The following is a 13996-nucleotide window of genomic DNA, read 5'->3' as shown; positions in this document are numbered from 1 at the left end:
AGGTCGCTTCATCATGAGCTGCTTTCTGGCTGTTTCTCTCTCTGTATTGTTACCGCTAGGGCATTCTGTTGATTTTTGTTTTAAAATATGTGTGTAGGTAGATCGTATGATTCTTGAACTTCGCTCTAGACCAGAGAAAGGGTAGCGCAGGTTGGAGCTGTCAAGACGGGGGGCTTGGACCAGGGGTCTTTGCGGTGATGGAACTATTGTGCGTCTAGACGTGAACATGCACGTGGAACCACGGGGAACTAAGCCCTCCCTCCGCTACCAGAGACACACGAGTGGGCGTGAAACAGGAAATCTGTCCGAGATGGCGGCTGGTACGCTCAGCATTGTGGCGGGTGATGTCGTCCTGTAGCTTTGCAGGACGTTGGGGGAAACAGGGTGAAGTAGAGATAGGCTCTCTCTGTATTGTGTTGAGCAACCATAGGTGAATCTGCAGTTATCTCAAAATTTAAAGTTTGATTGGAAAAGAAAGGCCTGGGGCAGGCGTCGGGGCGGATGAGCTGGCCCCTCGGTGACTGTGGGACCGGAAGGCTGGCGACCACGCCACACCCTGTCTCAGTCCCTCCATGGGAGGCCCGCGTGGTCACCGGCCTTCTCCCCAAGGCTGAACCCCAGCAGGCCACTGGGACCAGCCTCCTCCCTTTAGCTGCCAGCTGGGGCCTGCTCGGTCCCTGGCACCCACTTTGAGACCTTGGAGCAGGGTCTGGTCCAGGCTCCCAGAGCCCCTGGCGGAGCTGGGACGCGGGCTCCCTGCCCCCCACCCCGAGCCGCCCTCGACCGGGCGGCCTGCTCCCCGGACCCTGCTGCCCAGTGCCGCCAGCACAGTGGCCACGCGGGCAGCTGGCTCTCCCGCCCTCGGACCCCACGTCCCCCTCCGACCCAGGAGCGGGAGCTGGGACAGACCCAGACCGACTGCTCCTTCAAGTGCCGTTTTGAAGCCGACCAAAAAGTGAGAGGTTAAAGGAAGCGCGTGTTCTTGATGCGTTTGTCCTCCAGCACGTGGACCGTTCAGTGGCTCGGCTTCTGGCAAACGGACTCGTCACGGGTTGCAGGGCAGCAGGGTCCAAGCCAGCCTGCGCGTGGTGCCGGCTCGGGGTCCGGCCCCCCTGTACCTCGGGGCCAGGCTCGCTGGACAGACCCAGCGGCGGGCCCTGGCCTTCCCTCCAGTTTATCCGATTTCCCGGGGATGAGGGGGGGAACTGAGGGCTCCAGGAGCCCGAGATGCCCCCTGTTCCCTGTCCCCGGGAGTCCCCGTGAGAGGGTCCCATCGGGGCGGCAGCCAGCGTACGGCTGATCTCATCCCTCGTCAGGCCGGTCCCGGCATCTGTTTGCAATGGTTAATAAGGGAAGCGATACATTTTTAATCAGTGCGGCTCTCGCTGGAATCCTCAGCCCGGCTCTCGGAAGGCCTCACCAGGCCGAGATGACACAAGTGTCTTCTCACGTTTGCGCGGTTATCAGTTCCGGCCCTACCTAGTCCAGGGGGCATGGCCGCGGGCGCCCCGACGCCCCTCTCAGATCCCTCGTCCTTGGTCGGGCTTCAGTCCCTGACCATCTCCGGGGTTGATGAGCGATTCTGGTACCTCGGACGAGCTGCCTGAAACCGGCTGGGCCAAGCAGAAGTGGGGGCTGAGGTATCGGGGTGATCAGGGCCTTTTCCCATCACCTCCCCCTGCCTCAGTAGCTACTCGGATGGAACCCCTTATCTGCTGCCCAGTGGCTGTGTGACTTGAGGCAGATGACTTAACCTCTCTGAACCTCAGGTTTCTTTTCAGTACGATGGGGCCAATAATTGAAACTTTGCAGGGTGGCCATAAGGATTCATTGACCCACATGGTGGGTCAGAAACTTATAAATATCCTCGTCACCTTCCTCCCCTGGACTCACTGCACAGGGGTAGACTTGGGGACAGGCTGGGACTTCAGAAACACAGGCCTGGGAAGGGGAAGGAAGCCAGGCTGGGCCGGAGGGAGTGAGAAGTCTCTGGGATGCAAGGGACAGAAACTCAAGTCAGAAGGGAAATTTTTAATGGTCACTGTTGGTGAACGGCCCAGGGCTCAGGCTTCGGCGTGGCTGGGTCTGGGGGCTCTAGTGCTCTCGTTGCCGTCTCCTGCTTGCCTTCCGCCTGGGATGTGTTCCCACGTGGGGGCTCTGGTCCCCTCAGGACCCCTCACCTCCTGCTGGTCAGCCCTGGGGTTCGTGGTCATTCCTGAGACCACGTCCACGGCCCGAGAAGGCCGTCTGCTGATTCGCCAGCCCTGGAGCTGGGCGGACGGGGTCAACTCCACCTGAACCGCTGTGCTGCGCATTTCGGAGGGGGTTCAAATGTGTGTTTACTGGGGAGGGGGCGGTAAACCGAGGCTGGAGACGGTGCACGGGGTACGCTTGGGGTGAGAGGGCAGCGTGCTGAGCCGGCAGCCTCAACTCGGCGCTGGGCAGACGCCCACAGCCAGGCGCCAGGGAGGCAAGCCCTCGGCTGGGTGGCTGGGCCCTGGCCCTGGAGCAGAGCCTGGCCTCATTGACCCGAGTCCCAGGGGCTCTGTGGCTGGGAGGGGAGGGCTGTGTGGCTGCGGGTGTTGCGTAAGCCCACGGGGCCCCCGACGCGAGGGCTCTGGCTGGCCCTCCCACCCTGCAGCCAGGCTCTCCTATCTCCCTCTTTCTTAGCCAACTGGGACCTAGAAATAAGAATCTTTTTCCTGTTATTTCGTCTTCCCTCTTTTCCCAGTGGTATATACTAAAAACTTTTTTTAAAGCTGCCTGGGGCACTGTGTGTTACCCAAGAAAACTCATCACCTTTTTCGGAGTGACCTCACACCCTTTTCACCAGCACCTCCGGAGGGGGCTGGCTGTGCCGAGCCTCCCCACTGGGGGCAGGCGTGCCCTGCTGCCGGCTGCGGGCCCCACGTCCCCATCTGTAAAACGGGCCATTCCTGGCCCCTGAGGTGACCGCAGACAGCGCGTGGGTGCTCAGGCAGGAGCAGCCTCTCCGCCAGGGCGACGGCCGATGATGCCCGGGATCCCGCATCTGCAGGAAACAGCGCCCTCACCTTTGTCCGCCGCACTTCCCAGTTTACAGAGTTGCCCTGGAGGCAGAGCAGGGCTCAGCTCCAGACACCCCCCCACCCCCCCCACCCCCCGGGCAGGGGCTGGGTCCTGGGCTCAGCCCTCTGGCGCCCCTCCCTCCTGGCCTCGGGAGCCTCCCAACCCCGAGTCCGTGGGCGGGCCCCACCCTCCAGCAGCCCTGCCTCCATCCTGTCCTTGCTCCACACACACACACACACACACACACACACACACACACACAGACGCGCACGCACGCACACGCACACACATGCGCCTTTGGACAGGTGTCCCGGCTCAGGAGCCCCAGGTCCAGAAGGGACGTGATACCGGAGAAGGCAGGGCTCTCCCTGGGGTGGCCCAGTGGAAAGCCAGGGCGCAGAGTCGGGCTCGGGGACAGCAGGGCTGCTCACCCTCTCCTAGAGCCACGTCTGTCCCTCTGACATCAGGGTGCGGGGTCTCCGTTGCCTGCCCCCTCGGCCTCCCCACCCTCTCGCTCCCCCCGTGCCTATGTGCCTGGCTTCTGTCCACTGCCCGCCTTTGTCCTTTCAACCCCAGCTTTCCCACCAGCCTGCCGCTGGGTGCCCACTCCTGGAGCGGCACCCGGGGACGGTTGCTGCGCCACAGGTATCCCTCTACCAACTGAGAGTGGAGCCCCTGGGGGCGGGGCACGAGGGGGTGGCCCCTGAGCTGGGCCCTCTGGCCAGGGGCAGCTGCGGTGTCAGTGAGCCGCCACGGGATGATGGGAAAACCTGGAGATGTCTGATGGGGGGGGCCCAGGCAGCTGATGGGGCAGTGACAGGGGTGCATGCTGCAGGTCGGCCTGAGGCCGGGGGGCGGCGGGGAGAGGAAGGCATCAAAGGCGTGCAGACCACCGTGCCCAGGGCTCTGGCTCGGAGGTCTGGGTGGGTGGCAGTGCCACCACCAAGATGGGCGCCCCGGTGCAGGGAGATGCCCGTGGGGGGCCAAGGAGGGGCCGGGGAGCACCAGCTTTCTGTGTCTCTAGATTGGGGGGGCAGGTCAGAGGCCGGGACGCCCCCCACTCTCCAGCCCCAGTGAGGACGCCGCTCCTGCATCCATCCGCTCTGCCCTGCCCCCGGGGCTCAGCGCCGCCCAGCCGGCCAAGGGTACATCCTCCCTGATGCTGTAGCCGTCAGCCACCCCGTGGACCGAGGGCACCCTAGGCCTTCCGCCTGGGCTCAAGCCATCTGCCAGGAGACCAGTCTGCGTCCTGAGCAGAGGCCAGACACGTGGGGTACAGCGCATGCTGTGATGGCATCTTGCTGCCCCTGCAACAGACGCCGCCGCCCGTGGCCTCCAGGCTGAGTTCTCCACCTCCTCGTGCACAGAGCCGGTGGGTTAGGGCTCCCCCTGTACCCAGGGGCCACCGCAACCATGGACCCAGGGGCGGATGGTCCCCAAGGCTCCGCCTCCAGGCCCCTCTGCAGCCGTCGAGAAAGTGTCCCCCCACAGGGCTGGCGTCGGACTCCTGCTGCTGCAGGCTGAGGTCCCCCAGCAGCCGTGCAGACCCAGCTCCCGTCCCTTCCCTCCTGCCCCACCCCCACCCACTCCCCAATCCCCACGCCCTGCAGTCAAAGAGGGCACCCAGGAGCTCTCTCTTGCTGAGACTGGGGATGAGCCCCTCCCCCGCTCTGCACCCAGCTTGCTCCTCTGCAGGGCGTCCAGGAGACACCAACCCCTCAGGGGACGTCCAGCGGTGGGGTCGTGGAAGTGCAGGGCGTGTGGGAGATGCCACAGCTGCGTGGCCGCAGGAAGCACATGGGAGACAGTCTGCTGGGACAGACGTCGCGTCTGCGCCCGCGTCGGGCCAGGCCCACATCCCGCTAGGCCTGGAAGGGGTTGGCGCCATCCCCCGGTGCACGGCCTGCAGCCCTTCTCGGTAAACCCCGAGAGAGATGGTGCCGCGGAGCAGCGACGGGGCCCCGTGGACGGCACGGCCACCGCGCCAACATGCAGGAGGCGGAGCGGGGAGACCGTGAGGCCTGTGAAGCCCGCTGCTAAAACAAAACAAAACAAAACAAAGCTCCGGAACAGATGATAGGGCGTTTGCGAGGACAGAAGCCAGCTGGTGCCTGGCGCTCAGCGCAGCGGCCTCATGGTTCCTGAGCGCCCCAGCCTCGGCTTCCCCTTGAAGTTTCCCCAGAAGCCCCCAGCTCCAGGGGGTTCTGGAAATATTCCATGTTGTTTGTAACTTTCATTCAGCTCAAGGGAATTAACACACCCGGTTTGCATGGAAAGACCTTGGCGGATTTTCCTTGACCGCGGTTGTTGAGTGCGGGGCCTGGGGCACATCTCAGCCCGACTCTTGCTCGCGTGTGACCCCGAGACCAGGCCCGAGGCCGGGGGGCGGGGTGCTTCCTGCCGCCCGCAGGAGGGACTGCACGCGCATACGTGCCTGCGGTCGTGTGCGCACGTGTGCTCTGCAAGCTTGTGCGCGTGTGATGGTTCAGAGGTGTCTTGCTTTTTTAATTGAAATGCAGTTGATTTCCAATGTAGCGGGAGTTTCAGATGTAAGTTAAGAGGTGTCTTGTACGCGTGTTTGTCCGACCGTGTGAGGTCAGCGTGGATCCGAAAGCGTGTTTGTGGTTGGGATGCCGTCCGGTGGGCCCCAGGTCAGACCTGGAAGGGGAGGCAGCTGGGCGGAGTCCACCGTGCCCTTGCCAGCCTTCCGGGTCAGGGGCTCTGGTCAGGCAGGGTACCCCAACCTCGCCCTGCCGCAGAGGACGGCTGCCCTTCGCTCTGGCCCTGGAGGGTCCGTGGAGCCGGGGCCCCATCCTTCCTCTGGCTCAGACTTCGGTCAGACTTGGCCGCCGTGCCCCAGGCTGAGGGGCGAGCTCCGGGACCGGGCATTAGGACAAATCCAGGGCCGTGTGTCCAGGGTGACAAGCAGGAGCCTGGTGCACGCATGGTGCACGACTCCCCCAGCTGGGTGTGTCCGTGGCTGCATTAGGGATTTCTGTGGCAAGGCACAAGAAGCTCGTGGGGGGGCTCCCTGTGGGACAGGGGGACCTTGGTGGACGTGGTGCCTTTGGGAGGGGGACTTTCCACTTGATATCTTTTCTGTTGTACTTGTGAACTGTAAGAGAGTGCATTCGCCGTTTAAAAATTAAGTTTGTCAGGTCTGTAGGTTGCTGGGTTTGGGGTGAATCGGCTTGTTTTCTGGATATCTGAGGGATGCACCCCCCCCCCCCAAGGAAGGGCTGCTCTCAGGAAACATGTGCCTCAGCACATCCCCCACCCTCAGGGTGGGTGGGGTCAGGACGTCCCGGTTGGGCGTCAGCTGCCCGGACGGCTGTGGACAGTGAGGGCTCCGGAGCAGAGGGCGGGGTACCCAGGTCAGGATCTGCTGTGGCCGCTTGCCAGCTGGAGGTCCTCGGGCAGGGCTCAGTCCCTCTGAGCCTCGGTTTCCTCGTCTGTCAAATGGGGATACGAAACTCCAGCTCCCCAGGCAGGCTTGAGGGTAAAATAAGATCACGTTGGCGTCTGAAGGGAGTTCCAGCATGGTCGGCCCCCCTCCCGGCCGGGCTGGACCGAGGCATCCGTGCTCCCTGCCCATCAGCGAACCAGGTCCAAGAGCGACAGGATGTGGCTCCCAGCCACGGCACCCGAGGGCCCCGGCCACAGGCCCGGCCAGGCTCGTGGCCGAGTGGCAAGGCCTCAGCCCCACTCCCACCAGCCGGAGAGGCTGGACGTGCCCTGTGGCCCTGTACCCGCGGCCGGTGCTCTGCCTCAAGAAGAGGATCCTGGTGGGAGCTTCGGGGTCACAGAAGAAGCTGGGGTGCCGGGTTGCTGGGGCCTTTGGGGTGCTTCTCGGCAGGTGGGGGCAGCCAGGGAGGCTCCCTTGCCAAGCCAGGCCCCCGTGTGCCCCTCCGTGTCCCGCTCCGGGACCCTCCCCTCGAACACGCTCAGACCCTGCCCTGGCTGACCCCCTGCACGCTGCCCCCTCTGAGCCGAGGTCTGGGCCGAGTCACTGTGTCCGAGGGGAGCCCCGCCCTTGCCCCCCACTGGCTCACACACCCAGTCGGAGAGACCCGGCCGGGGTGCGCCCCTCCCTCCGTGGGCAGCCATGCATCTTACTCGCAGGGTTTCTCCCTGTGCTCTGATGATGCCTCAGTTTCCTCATCTGTAAAGTGGGCTCCTTGTCAGGGTGACGTGAGGGAGGATGACGCTCTCGGAGAGCTGGGCACGAGGCGGGGGCTGCGTGGAGGGGGGATGAACAAACCCTTGTCCCAAGTGGCCTGAGACACCCCACCATTACCCCCTAAGTACCCCTTCTCTAGACAAACCTCCTCGTGGTGCAGATGAGGCCCAGAGGGGGATTTGGTACCCCCCGCCCCGGGTCTCACCCCAGGGCCGCTGCCCGCCGGCCTAGCTCTCTCTCCACACCTCTGTCCAGAAGCGGCGGGGGGGGGGGGGGGGGCTTGGCAGAGACACCCCCTCCCCCCGCAGCGGAGACTTCCCCAGACTCGGGCTGAGCTCCTGGGCAGGGCAGCCTGGCAGGACGCAGGGGCGTGGAGGCCAGCCCGGGGACAGTCACTCACTGTGCCTGCACGCAGGGCTGTCTGGGGCCCAGAGCCAGGCTGGGAAGGCCGGGTGGGTGGGCAGGGCCCCTGTGGCTTTCCCAGAGGCAGGCCCAGGGCGGGCGTTGGGGACCGGGCAAGACAGCGAGAGGCCAGGGAGGGGAGCCAGCAGGGCAGCTCCTGGGGTCGGTCTGGTTTACGAGGCGCCCCCCGTCCGCCTGTCCGTCTGTCCGCTCCCGGGAGCCGCACCGGAGTCTCCAAGGCAGGAGGCCGCCCCGCTCCACGGACAAGGAGCCCGAGTCTGAGGCAGACCAGAGCAGGGCACGCGGCGGGTGACACGGGACAGCAGCCTCGGCCCTCGGGGATAATGGGCACGAGACCTCGGGGCGGCCTGGCCACCCCCTACCTCCTCTGTGTGCCCCCTTCCGGAGTCCCAGAGGAGGAGGGGGACAGCGGCGAGGGGGGAGCCCGCCCCGGACAGGCTGCCTGGTGACCCAGGAGCGGGGGCGCCCAGGCTCTGCCCCAGGCAGAAACTTCGGGAGCCCTGGGGATGGCCAGGCACCCCCGTCACTGCCCTAAGAGCGCTGGTCCAGCCCCCCGGCCCTGCATCCGTGGGTACCCAGAGCCGTGAAAACATCCCTCCCCTTGACCCAGAAATCCCAGCAATGGGTCCTAGAGGCCCATCCGCCGCCTGCACAGAGACCTCATTGACGGGACAGCCCAGCAGCCAAGGATGGGGAGAGACACAGCAGGCCTGACCCCGACGCGGGCAGCGGGGGGTGCGCCCAGGGTCCCGGGCCGCTTCCAAAGGGTGACGCGGAGGAATGTTGGACGACCGAAAGACATGGGGAAGTGTTAAGTGGGCGGGGAGCGCGGGCCACAGGACAGAATGTCCTTCTGTGCAACCGCGACACACCCAGGCCCAGCCCCCGTCCCAGGCACACGTTTCGAGAGGCCTCCGATGTCAACACCAGCAAAGCCCCAGGGAGCCGGGAAGGCGGCTTGCTTTATTTTCCTTGCTGTATGTACTCTGTTGTTATTTTCCATAGTTGACGCGGTGGCTATGTATTATTTAGTCAAAGGGAGGCGTGCGGGCTCCCCTGCCCCTCTGGAAATGGGGGTAAATCCACAAATAACTCCAAGCCAGGGCCCGTGAGAGTCTGGAGCCCGCCCTGCCCGAGGTCCCTCGCGGGCCGTGCCCTTGCCCGCTGGCCCCCTGCCGCCCGGCCCGCTCAGGCCCCTGTGGGCTTTGAGCAGACTCCCTTGGGCGAGGGCTACGTGGAGAGCCTGACCTCTGCCCACACCGCCCCTGTCTCTGTTTTCTCCCTATTTCTTCTCAGGAACAAACCGAGTCACCCTCTGGCCTCAGCACGCTGGCTCAGAGCCACCTCTGGTAGTCTGGAACCCTCCCTCGGGCCCTTCCAGAAAGCACAGGGTGCCAGGAAGAATTCTTAACACCCGTCAGCATGTTCTTTTTAAAACTGACAGAACTGGGTCTTGCCTGGCGGTCCAGTGGCTAAGACACTCGCACTCCCGATGCAGGGAGCCCGGGTTTGACCCCCGGTCGGGGAACTGGATCCCACGTGCAGCAACTAAGACCCAGCGCAGCCCAATAAATAAATCATATTAAAAAATAGAGAGTACAACTGACAGAACTTTCTAGGTTCGGAGGGCCCTCGAGGATTAGCTGGTTCCACGTTAGACCCATCTGGGCAGCTTTTAAAAATGAAGGTGCCCGTTTGTTTCCCCGAACAAGATAGGCAGGTGGCAGATAAGCACATGAAGTGATGGGTCAGCGTTGTAAGCTGTTAGGGAATCTTGAACGAAACCACGGTGAGGTTTCACTGCACGTCCATCAGAACGGCTGGAAGTAGAAATAGGGGCAACACGAAACACTGGCCAAGACGCAGAGGAGCTGGATCCCTCTTGCCTTGCTGCTAGGAAGGTACAAGGGTACAGCCACGCTGGAAGGGGGTTTTCCAGAGTAAGTGTCCTCTGACCAAACACCCTGGCTGTGGCACTCCTGGGCATTTGTTCCCGAGAAGGGAAGACTTACGTTCACACAAAAACTTGTAGGAGAAGTTCATAGCAGTCCTGTCCCCGACAGCCCCCCAGCCTGTAACCTGCCCAGATGACCTTCCCAGGGGGGATAGATTAAAAAAAAACTGTGGTACGTCTATGCTGCGGAATATTACTCAGCTGTAAAAAGGAAGGGACTGTTGATACGTGAACAGCTTGAATAAGCCTCCGGGGAATTATGGTGAGTGATAAAAGCCAGTCTTGAAAAGTTACATCCTGTACGATTCACTTTGTATAACACTCTGAAATGACAAAATGACCGACAGATGGGTGGCTGTTGGGAGTGCAGGGTTGGGGGAGAAGTGGGTGTGGCTCTGGAGGGAGGGGTGGCATGCGAGTGCCATGTGATAGACCGTCTTGGAACTCGATCGTGGGGGGGTCACAGAAAGCCACACATCTGGTGGAATTGCATAGATATGCACACGCACATGCACGCATGCACGCACACAACATCAGAAGATGACTGCTGATCACAAAAAACCAGATTTCTCGAGGTAATGATTTTAGCGCTTTTCCGTGTATGGAAAGATGCGAGAGTCCGGACTCGTTGAAATTACCCTTCGATATGCATCTTAACTCTCTAGGGCCGGTCTCCTTTTTCTCCATCCTGAATCCCCTCAGGGCGCGCTGTCAGGTCAGCTGCAGTGGCCGATGGCTTCACGGTGGGCACCATTTTTTTTGTGCACTGTTGTTATTGCTGGGGGAGGGTTGCATGGGTCCTCCCTGTACATTTTATTTTGCAACTTACTGTGAATCTGTGGTTATTTCAAAGTGAGCAGTTAAAGAAACAGAAACAAACAAACCAGAAAAGCGCCCAAGCTGCAGGAGCATGGCCCTCAGGGGTTCTAACTCTTCCGTCTGGGTCTGGGCCTAGGCGTCAGTACGTCTGTATTTCTTAGAAGCGTCCATGTGTCTCCCGCACGGCCAGGGTTGCAAGCGCTGCTGCTCCCTCATTCGGCAGAGGGAAACGGAGGCCAGAGAGGGGAAGAGGTTTTCCCAAGGCCACACAGCTGCTGCGGAGGGAGCGGGTGGCGGGAGAGGAAGGCCGCCAGCTCTGAGGCCTTGGGTTTTTACCGCTGCTCCAGGCTGGGGCTGAACCAGGCTGGGTGTTTTTTTTTAAAGTAAGTTTTTATTGAAATCCGGTGTGTAGCTTGTTGAATTGTCACAAGCTGAACACAGTCACGGAACCAGCACCTAGACCCCCAAGCAGAAGCTGACCGGCCCCCTCCTCCGCATCCAGGGGACCCTCTCTTGACTCGCAGCACAGAGCCTTCTTTCCTGTTCTTGAACTTGGTAGGTGGCCGGCCGCTGTTTGGAGCCGTGCCAGGGAGTCGGACCGGAACAGCCAGTTTACTCTGAGGGGGAAGGAAGTGGCCTCCCCAGGAGCCCGATCATGGAGGGCGGGGGACAGGGGCTTCAGAAGGGACTGTCCGCAGGGCAGTCGCCTTGTCCAGGGTGGCCGGAAGGGGCTGTGTCCCCGGAGCCTGCACTGGAGGCGGGAGGAGGGCCGGAGCCCTGCCCGGCTGACCCCGAGTGCCGTGTCTGTGAGCCTGGTCTGTGGGCCTCCAGAGGTGCTGGGGGGCTCTCTGCAGCCCGGCAGAGCAGGCAGAGCTCTGGACTTGGGGCCGCCACACCGCGCGGTCGCCGCTCAGAGCCCCTTTCCCCCATAAGTGAGGATTTTACAGCACACTGAGATCGTTCGTATACTGTCCCTATCACACCTTCATATACTACGTAGCATAATATGCTACGGTTTTGAGTTCTGTACTGGTCGTAGCTGGATTTGTGGAATCCTGACTCTGTGCCTGGCACTGTTCTAAGTACTTTAAACGTATTAACCTATTTAATCTTCCCAAAACACAATAAAAGAGGACCCTAAACTGAGGCACAGAGAGGTTCATTAACTTGCCCAAGGTCACACAGCTAGCGTGTGGCAAAGCTGGGATCTGAACGCCGGCCCTCTTGGCTCTCGAATTCACGTTGTAACCTCTAGGCTGTAACGTCTCACTAAATGTTATTGGAGGTAACCGTGTAATAGCGTGTGATACCGCAGGCACACCTGCTCTGCACCTTCTCGTCTCCGAGGCGCTTCTGCTCCGTGGGCAGCACCTCACCTTTCTCACAGCGACTGTGTGAGGTGGAGCTGTTACCGCCGCCCCTCATTCTGGATGGGGAGGCGCTCCGGCATGTCGCAGGCCGTTGGTTCCCAGTCCAGGCGCCGGGCCGTGCCCCTCCTGTTGGCAGCTGGGCTGTGCGGGGAAGGAGGGGGATGGGCGGCGTGGCCCTTGGTCTGTGGCCAGCAAGGCTGCGTGGACCCGGCAGGGTAGAGGGAGGGTCCCCGTTCAGAGCCAGTCCCAGCTGGGCTGTCGGGGTCAGTAGCAGCCTGAGAGGGGGACTGCCGAGGGGTTCAGGCCACCGAGGGGTTCCCCGGGATGGGCGGGACATGGGTGGGGAGGAGTGGGGAGCCCAGGCAGGGACCACCGCTTGTCACAGGGTTTAGCGCTGGGCCACAGCAGGCCAGGTCAGCCTTGCACGTCTGGGAGGGTCCCCGTGTTCACGTGTGTGCCTTGTGGACACTAGTGCCTGGGGGGGAATTATTGTGCACCCTTCCGAATCTTGGACCCGAGCGTCACAATGCGGTGGCGTGTCCCCGTGCCTCCCTCACAGGCTGTGCTGACAACCAAATGAGGTGACACTGGTCAACTGTTAATACCAATGCCTAGTCCATAGGAACTGCTCAGAAAATGCTGTCGTTAAAGGAGTGGGAGAGGGGCGAAGCGGGGAAGGCAGGGGGGAGTGAGGAGAAAAGGAAGGAAGGAAGGAGTCTGATTGGGGGATAAAGTAGGCAAAGAAGTCTGCACGAAGGGATTGACCTTTGAGCGGGGTTTTGGAGGGTGAATAGGAGTTTGCTGCAGGATGAAAAGGCAGGGAATGGGGTGGTGTTCCATGGCCAGGGAGCCCCTGGGCCGCATGGTCAGCCTTGGTAAAGGGGGGGTCATGATCCCACGTGCCTCGTGAGGTTCACGCGGGGGTCAGGAGAGGAAGCGTTTGGAGAAAGAACCTAGCGCTCACTAGGTGGACTGTCTGCGGCAGGCCGAGATGGTGCCGTGTCATCACGACGTAGTCAGAGCAGCCCTGGGCCTGGGCAGAGTGGGCTCCGGGAGCCCCAGCACCATTGGCTGTGTCCCTGTCACGTCACATCGGTGTTACCTCGCGTGGCACGTCCATGTCTGAGCAGCCAGGTGGGCGATTATCCAGACTTGGGGGCTTCCAGGAGGCCAGCTCTCCTCACCTCTCCCAGCACAGGTCCCAGCACGGTTCCTGGCCTGGGAGGGAGGGAAGGCCTGCCTTGCCAGCCCTGCCCTCTCCATCCTCGAGAGCCGCTGTCCCCCCCACAGCGGGCACAGGACAGTGACAGTCCAGCAAAGTGACTCGAGGGCGTCCTGACACCAGCCCTCACGTCCTGTGTTCCTCCCGGTCCCCGGCCAGGCCTGTTGACACACAGGCAGAGGTGCTGAGCCCATGGTGTGCGGCCCCAAGTGGCCTCTGGCTCCAGGGCAGGGGGGAGCCGTCTGTGGCCTCTTCGGCTGAGGCTGGAGAAGGGGGGTGCCTGAGGCAGGTCCTGGGGCATCCCATCTGCTGCACGTGGGGTCCGGCAACCAACGATGCTTCAGCTGGACCGGAAGTAGCAGAATCACAGGTCGCCGCGGGGCTGTGGCAGGAGGGTCAGGGAGCGAGGCCGGAGCTCCGAGGACCCGCGGTGGGCTCCCAGCGGTGGCCCAGAAGGGCAGGGCCCACGGTGCCAAGCTCAGGCCCTCTCGGAGCAGGTGCCCTGGACTTCTGGGTGTCGCGTGGGGAGAGGCATGCAGGGCACCCATCGGAGGAGAGCTGTAGCCCAATGACACCGCCTCCAGGGGCGTGTCCTGTGTTGCAGCAGCCGCTGCCCAGGAGGGCAGGGACAGGGTGTGCTGGGGAGCTGGGCCCCCGCCTCGTGGAAGGCACCCCCAGACCCGAAGGCCTCGGTCAGCGGGCACGGCGCCAAGCAGAGCCAGCAGAGGCTCGCGTTTCTCGACGTCGTTTCCGATCAGTTATTTGCCTGCAGGAGCTTTGCACTCTCAGCCCCGTTTTACAAATGAGGACGTTGAGGCTCAGAGAGGCACTTGTACCAAGCGCCTGGCTGGTCGGGGGTGGGGTGGGATCTGACCCCAGGTGGGCTGGCTCGGAGCCCAGACCCACAGCGGGACGCCGAGCCTCTCTGCCAGGGCTCCCGGCATGGCATGGGGGTGTTGGGCCCTGCCCGTGGTCCGGGC

At 62.5% G+C, this 13996-nt stretch overlaps 1 protein-coding gene across 5 annotated transcripts in view; it reads left to right on the top strand.

The window, feature by feature from the left end:
- Positions 1-13996, top strand: part of IQSEC1 (IQ motif and Sec7 domain ArfGEF 1) — a 311767-nt gene that overhangs the window by 167548 nt on the left and 130223 nt on the right. The gene's annotated exons all lie outside the window — the stretch shown is intronic.

This window comes from Kogia breviceps, chromosome 10, assembly GCF_026419965.1.
Source record: "Kogia breviceps isolate mKogBre1 chromosome 10, mKogBre1 haplotype 1, whole genome shotgun sequence".
In the NCBI taxonomy this organism is placed as follows: domain Eukaryota; kingdom Metazoa; phylum Chordata; class Mammalia; order Artiodactyla; family Physeteridae; genus Kogia; species Kogia breviceps.
Note: the sequence above shows the minus strand (reverse complement) of the source record. Positions and strands in the feature narration are given on the sequence as shown.